At 35.2% G+C, this 8,553-nt stretch overlaps 1 pseudogene; it reads right to left on the bottom strand.

Annotated features, from left to right (window-relative positions):
* Positions 1–386: 386 nt before the first annotated feature.
* Hmgn4-ps6 (high mobility group nucleosomal binding domain 4, pseudogene 6) lies at positions 387–7,179 on the bottom strand (annotated as a pseudogene).
* Between the last annotated feature and the right edge of the window lie 1,374 nt (positions 7,180–8,553).

Raw genomic sequence — 8,553 nt, 5'->3', positions numbered from 1 at the left:
CAACAGGTCTCTGGTTTTAAGGGAATTAATTCTATGTTGATGGTACAGGGGAAAGAGGATATAAAAATGAATTTAGAATTTCCCCAGAGCACAAGGTCTTTATTTGCCCTGGGGGCCACCTATGTAAGTTCAAGATGTCTTTCCTGGAAGCCAACAGGCACCTTTCAAAATTATCAAGGAAAGAGGATTTCTGTCCTCAATTCAGTTTAGGTGATATTTGTTAATGACACATGATCCTTTCTCCCCAACAATTAAGTGTTCTGTATGCTAACAATATAGCTTTAAAAGAGTAAAACAAAATTCTGCATTTTTATAAAACTTGATAAAAATAGTATTTCGAACTGTACAGTCACTAGAAGCACACAGTTATCAAAAATACAAACAGGTCACTTGGCATTTCCAGCACCTTCAGCCTTCTGTGCCTGGTCTGTTTTGGCGTCTCTGTTTTCTGCAGGATTATTAACATCCTTACCAGCATCAGCTTTCCCCTTCTTCCCCTTGGGTACCTTCTCTCCCTTCTTTTCAGGGACATTTTAAGTCTTGGGCTCTGGCTTTGGAAGAGCCTTGCAGATCTTCTCTGTTGTTCATTCTTCATCTTGGCTTTATCTCCATTAGAAGCCCCTTCAGCCTTTTTCAGTGTAGGAAAGCAGCAGGGGAATTCGACACTGAACACTGGTATACAGCAGTGTGCAGGATTGGTCTGTCTTGGGGTCACACTTGCATTTGACACAATTCAACACCCATTCTGTTAAAAATCTTGGAATGATCAGGAATTCGAGACCCATACATAAACAGTAAAAGCAATATACAGCAAGCCAGTAGCCAACATCAAAGTAAATGGAGAAAACCTTGAAGCAATCCCAGTAAACTCAGGGACTATGCAAGGCTGCATACACTCTCCCTACTTATTCAATACAGTACTCAGTCCTAGCCAGAGCAATCAGACAAGGAAAGGAGATCAAAGGGATACTAATTTGAAAGGAAGAATGCAAATATCACTATTTGCAGATGATATTATAGTATACTTAAGTGACCCCACATGTTCTAACAGGTAACTACTAAGTCTGATAAACAACTTCAGCAAAATGTTTGGGTATAAACTTAACTCAAACAAATCAGTAGCCTTCCTCTACTCAAAGGATAAATAGACTGAGAAAGAAATTACGGAAATGACACCCTTAACAAAAGTTACAAATAACAAAATATACTTTGGTGTGACTCTAATCACCAAGTAAATGAAAGATCTTCATGACAAGAACTTCAAGTCTCTGAAGTAAGAAATTGAAGACGATTTCACAATATGAAAATACCTCCCATGCTAATGGATTTGCAGGATTAATATAGTAAAGATGGCCATTTTGCCAAAAGCAATCTATAGATTCCATGTAATTTCCATCAAAATTCCAACTCGACTCTTCACAGAGTTACTAAGAGTAGTTTGTAAATTCATTTGGAATAACAAAAGCCCCAGAATAGGTAAAAACTATCCTTAACAATGAACGAACTTCTGGGGGAACAACCAAGCAGTATTACAGAGCAGTAATGATGAAAACTGTATTGTATTAGTACAGAGACAGCAAAGTAGTTCAATGGTATAGCACTGAAGATGCAGAAATGAACCGACACACCTATGGTCACTTGATCTTTGACAAAAGAGCTAAAACCATCCAGTGGAAAGAGATAGCATTTTTAACAAATGGTCCTGGTTCACCTGGTGGTTAGCATGTAGAAGAATCCAAATTGATCCATTCTTATTGCTCTGTACAAAGTTTAAATCCAATTGGATCAATGAGCTCTATGTAAAACCAGATATGTTCAAACTGATAGAAGAAAAAGTGGGGAAGAGTCTAAAACACATGGGCACTGGGGAAAATTTCCTTAACAAAACACCAATGACTTATGCTCTAAGATCAGGAATCGACAAATAGGGCCTCATAACAATGCAAAGCTTCTGCAAGGCAAAGAACACTGTCATTAGGACAAAGAGCAACCCACGGATTGGGAAAAGATCATTTAAAACCTTGCATCCTATACAGGGCTAATATCCAATACATACAAATAACATTAAGAAGTTAGACTCCAGAGAGACATACAGCCTTATTTAAAAAATGGGCTACAGAGCTGAAGAAAAAATTCTCAGCTGAGGAATATCAAATGTCTGAGAATTACCTAAAGAAATGCTCAACAGACTTATTCATCACTGGAAATGCAATTCAAAACAACTCTGAGATTCCACCTCACACCTTACAGAATGGTTAAGATGAAAAACCCCTGTGACAACATATGCTGGAGAGGATGTGGAGAAAGAGGAACACTCCTCCACTGTTGGTGGGCTTGTAAGCTGGTACTATCACTCTGGAAATCAGTCTGGAGGTTCCTTAGAAAATGGACATTTTATTATCTGAGGACCCAGCTATACCACTCCTGGTCATATACCCAAATGATGCTTCAACATATCAAAAAGACACATGCTCCATTATGTTCATAGTAGCCTTATTTATAATAAGCAGAAGCTGAAAAGAACCCAGATGTCCTTCAATAGAAGAATGGATACGGAAATGTGGTACAGTTATACAATAGAGTACTACTCAGCTATCAAAAAGAATGACTTCATGAAATTCATAGGCAAATTAATGGAGCTAGAAAATACCATCCTGAGTGAATTAACCCAACCACAGAAAAATCCACACGTGGTATCCATACACTCATAAATATATATTGGCCCAAAAGCTCGAATTACCCAATGTAGAGTCTACAGGCCACATGAAGCTCAAGAAGAAGGACAACCAAAGTGACGATGCTTCAACTCTTCTTAAAAGGGAGAACAAAAATATTCACACGAATGTATATGTAGACAAAGTTTGGAGGAGAGACTGATGGAATGGCCATTCTGAGCCTGCCCCACCTGGGGATCCAGCCCATATATATGCAGGCACCATACCAAGACTATTGTTGAAGCCAAAAAGTGCACACTGACAAGGGCCTGATATAGCTGTCTGCTGATAGGCTCTGCCATAGTGTGAGAAATAGCTGAGGAGAATGCTAACAGCGATCCGTTGAACAGTAAATGTTGTCCCTGTTGGATCAGTTAGAGAAAGGATTGAAGGAGCTGAGGGGGCTTGCAACTCCATAAGAACAACAATACCAACCAATCAGTGATATCAGGGACTAAACCACTCCACTACCCAAAGTGTACACATGGACAGATCCATGGCTACAGCTGCATATGTAGCAGAGGATGGCCTTATTGGGCACCAATGGGAGGAGAAGTCCTTGGTCCTGCAAAGGCTGTACCCTCCGGTGTATGGAGATGTCAGGACAGGGAGGCAGGAAAGGGAGTTGTTCGGTGAGCGGGAACACCCTTATTCAGGAATGTGGATGGAGTATGGAATAGCGGACTTATGGAATGGAATCCTGGAAAGCAAATAATATTTGAAATGTAAATAAAAGATACCAAATAAAAAAGTATAATGGTGGAATTACCAGAACCTTAAAACATATTAAAAAGCCTCATGAATATTGTTAGTAGTGGAATTTCAAAACAGTATGAAAATCAGAATTTGAATGACAGTGTTCTGAATGGGAGGATAAATTCTATCTCCCCCCAAAATGGGTTATTAATTAAAAACTCATGAAAAGACATAAGGTATTATTTTATGTTTTACTGGACATTGAAACTCAGAGATTTCCAAAACAAGGCAGAATACTGTCATTTCTATGAAGGTGCACTATAACTATGTGATGACTTCCATTGCTTATAATGTGTTTGTAGGACATGGAGAAATCAATTTCAAACTCACAAGGAAACTTTCTCCATGATTTCTAGTTTTGTTAGTGCTAGAAGTTGCTGTGTATGCCACTAGTAGCGAATATCAATGGCCTTACATAGCACTCAACTTTCATGCTATATTATGGGTGTGCCTTTTGTTTTGCAGTGGGCAGTAAATAAATAGAGAAGTATTTTACTGGTCAAAGTGATGAGAACAGATTTAGTGCTGGGACATAAATGAGACAATTTTCTCAAGTTTCCTCCTAATCTTGAATAGGCTCAGAAAACATGAGCTTTGCACGGGAGAGAATATGTTAAGTGTAAGAATGTAAAGATGAGTGCAATGAAATATTGTTCTCTGGACACATCATTATTATTAAATTTAAGATGTTACAGCAGGAATAGTCATGTGCTTAAGACTTAAACACAGTTAAGAACTCAACAATTTTATATAGATGCTAAATATAATTCCTAGGCTGAGATTCTGTGGATGATTTAAAGCTGCAGAAGGAAGAAGAATCATTGTTTTTTTTTTTTTTTTTTTTTTTTTGGTTCTTTTTTTTCGGAGCTGGGGACCGAACCCAGGGCCTTGTGCTTCCTAGGTAAGCGCTCTACCACTGAGCTAAATCCCCAGCCCCTAGAATCATTGTTTTTAATGTATAGGTTTTACATGCTACAGTGGACGGCCTCATGCTCAGGCACATATGGGAATTGCCATTAATATTTGTTTTAAAATTACCATAGAACACTGAATTTTGGAAGTGGGCTTGTTGGGGTATCATGGTCTCAAAGAATAAAAATAAATGTAATTTTAAAACAGAATAAATTCCATCATGTCTGTTGAAGAAAAATTTCAGAACTTTTAAATAATCATACAAAGGTGTACAAAATACAATGAAGGGAAGTAATTTATATTAGTGTTGTTGTAAGGCTTTATCATTTATACAATAACTATTATGTTTGTATAATTTTTCAAAGATAGATAAATTTAATGTGCCATAATTCAAAATAATTAGTATAACATATCCATGTATTATATTTTCTAGGTAACAGCACAAAGAATTTAATTTTATTGCATTATTTTTCATTTAATTATTCCATTGATCATTGGCTTTTCTCTTTAGGCAATTGTCTCATCACTTTATAAACTTGTAATTAATCTCATTTATTAAATTATTAAATTTCATTACTGTGCTTTTTCAAAAGTATATTTGAAATTCTTTAATTATACAGTTACCATTATTGTTTTTGATATGTTAATTTGTGTGTGTGTGTGTATCTGAGAGTGTGTGTGTGTATGTGTGATAAATATGTTTGTGAGGTATACATACATGAGTACTGGAGGTATGTGATTACACATGTGTGGTACATGTTCTAAGGTGTTCATTTCCATGCACTCATACACATTTATAGGGAAAATGAGTGTAGTCTGTGTACTCTTCCCTTGTTCAAAGTCAGAATATTTCGAGTTAGGGTTTCCCTGGCCCAGGAGCATGCCCTTCTGTTTAGGTGATCTAGCCAATAAACTCCTGGTCTCATCATGTCCTCTCCTCCAAATATTGGATTTGAAGGAATAAACAGGCACAATTGGCTTTTAAAATATTTTTAGTATGTTTTTTAGTTGAGTGTGATTTTACCTTAGTCTAATTCAGAACTTAAGTCATTAGAATATTTATCTTAAACGAAAGCAGAATGATTTGTAGGAAGATACAATCAATAGATTATACGATATGGCAAATGTGGGTTAGCATGACAGGAAGTCCTCAAATATGGGGGTTCTAAGTAACAGAAAAGAAATTATGGATTCTGAGAATATCATGCAGTGAATGGCTTATGGAAATAGAGGAACACACACACACACACACACACACACACACACAGAGAGAGAGAGAGAGAAAGAGAGAGAGAGAGAGAGAGAGAGAGAGATTCTGATAAGAATAGAGATTAAAGGGACCCATGTACTATGTACTTCCAGTCGGAAAACAAGTTAGTGGAGCCATTATGAACAATAGTATGAAAGTTCCTTCAGAAAAGCTAAAATAGACCTACTATATGATCTAACAAACCCACTCCAGGTATGTATCAAAAGAAAATGAAATTAGTACATTAAAAGTTTGAATTCCTAACCTTACTGTAGCACTACTGACAACAGCCAGAGCATTAAATGATCTAATTGTCTATCATTAGAAAAACAATAAAGAAAATGTGGCCTATTGATACAGGAAAGCATTAGTTAAGTAGTAATGACCAATGAGTCCTATTAGAAATGACTGAAAGATCTTTATTTTAAATGAAATAAGCCAGATACAAAAGATAAGCATATCCTGTCATATACCTGAGTACTGGATATTTGAACTTAGAATCTTATTCTTGGCATGGAATTATTCTAACTATTGAGCCAACGCTCAAAGCCCCTTAAGTATTAGTTTTGAATTTGCACATTTATCTAAAATGCATTATTATTGAAACTCCACAAATGATTTCTTTTGCACATATCATGCACATGGATAATACCTGCATGCTAGATTCATTTACAAGTTGACAATTATTTAAACAGTTTAACTGTTATTTTAAGCAAAGTTAAGACCTTAGATGATTCTAAAATTCAAAACAGTACATTTTAAAATGTCTAGAAATAAGAAGACAAATACAACGAAATGGTTTAATGTACATCTCTGGGAAATATTATAGATAGGAATGGAAATGATTTGTAGGAAGATACAATCAATAGATTATACAATATGGCTGCTTAAATTGAAGAAACATGTTGCTCCATCACAGATGCACTTTTCATCTTGCTATTTTTGTTATTCTTTGATCTGTGGTGGTGAGTCACTGCTTACTTTCTTGAGTTAGTGCCTGTATGCAGAACAGTAACCTACAAAGAAATATTTAATTTTCATCTTCAGAAAAGATCACAATGTATTATTAAATGAATAGCAAAGTTACTGAGGACCTGCACTCCTAGGCTAGAAATGCAGGTAAAACAGAATTGTAACTGCAAGTTTTCAATAAAATAAGAGCACTAAGCTGTCTCATGAACAACATGATTTATATCAGTTTTGGGTTAAAACACATAAAATACTGTTCTATGCCATATTTATTCTATGGAGAAGCACTTGAATATAGTGTATGCAACGTATGTACAACTAAATCTTTTGTTTTAACTGAAAGTTTTAAATGTTTATTCTGTTTTTTTAACAGAACATTCCAAATGAAAACCTTCTGATTATTTCAGAAATTGCACTATATCTCTCATGCTTTTGCTGATGATTCTTACATCTCCAGTGGGAAAACATTAACTTTCTTAATCCAAGTGCAAACTATAGAATCTTATTAAAAGATTCTGCAAAATCTTTACTTGAATAAAGCAAACATTTTACCTGAATCCGCTCTGACTTGCATGCCATCTTCCCAAGATAATTGTAGACCAAATATGCCAGATGATAAATGTTTTGTGATTAGCACCGAGTATCTTGCCTAATCAAGAAAAAAGGAGCAAGACAAAATACATTTTCCCTCTCAGAAAGAAGGTAGTAAAACAATATCTTGAATTTGTTAATGCATAATATCATGATATTTTGATAATAACCGTGTATTACTTAAGTAGGTGAGAATTTCTTATAGGGTGGTAAATTAAATATGATTATTGGTCTTAGTAATAATTTCTCTTATGTGGAATAAATTTAGCAGACTGAAATCATATATAGTGTTTTTAGGTTTTTCAAGTCTGTTCAGTATTTCTCCAGAAATGCATATTTGAGAAAAATCTTCATTGGTGCATTTAGAAGCATTTGATGCTTCACTTTCAAAGTTTTCACTAATCTTTACCAGTGAGAATAACCAGAAATGAAATTAGACCACTTTATACACTGCATTCTACATTATGAAAGTTAAATTTATTAGAGAAAAATAAAATTTTTTGGCAAGGAGTTAGGAAGAGATATTGTCATGTGGTCTTGTAAAATATATGTATTTTTTATACACAAATCCATAGGTTTAGAAATGAAAACATGTGTTTTTGCTGAAGCTTAAAGTCCAATATTTCAAAATTAGAAAGGGAGTGGCATTGAACAGATGAAAAAAATGTAGTTTTTATCAAAATTATATAACAAGTTTATTTTTAAGATTGATGAAACAAAGAGTGTTGATGATCTGAAATGATTTAACTAAACGTGCACACATTCATAATAGCATGGGCAGTGATAATTGGGTGTCATTGTGGCACCTTAAAGCATTTGACAAAATTCAACACCCCTTCATGATAAAAGTCCTGGAAAGAATAGGAATTCAAGGCCCATACCTAAATATAGTAAAAGCCATATACAGCAAACCAGTTGCTAACATTAAACTAAATGGAGAGAAACTTGAAGCAATCCCACTAAAATCAGGGACTAGACAAGGCTGCCCACTCTCTCCCTACTTATTCAATATAGTTCTTGAAGTTCTAGCAAGAGCAATCAGACAACAAAAGGAGATCAAGGGGATACAGATCGGAAAAGAAGAGGTCAAAATATCACTATTTGCAGACGACATGATAGTATATTTAAGTGATCCCAAAAGTTCCACCAGAGAACTACTAAAGCTGATAAACAACTTCAGCAAAGTGGCTGGGTATAAAATTAACTCAAATAAATCAGTTGCCTTCCTCTATACAAAATAGAAACAAGCCGAGAAAGAAATTAGGGAAACTACACCCTTCATAATAGACCCAAATAATATAAAGTACCTCGGTGTGACTTTAACCAAGCAAGTAAAAGATCTGTACAATAAGAAATTCAAGA

The sequence above is a fragment of the Rattus norvegicus genome, chromosome 5 (assembly GCF_036323735.1).
Source record: "Rattus norvegicus strain BN/NHsdMcwi chromosome 5, GRCr8, whole genome shotgun sequence".
NCBI lineage: Eukaryota > Metazoa > Chordata > Mammalia > Rodentia > Muridae > Rattus > Rattus norvegicus.
The sequence above is the reverse complement of the archived record's forward strand: the minus strand, read 5'-3'. Positions and strand labels throughout refer to the sequence as shown.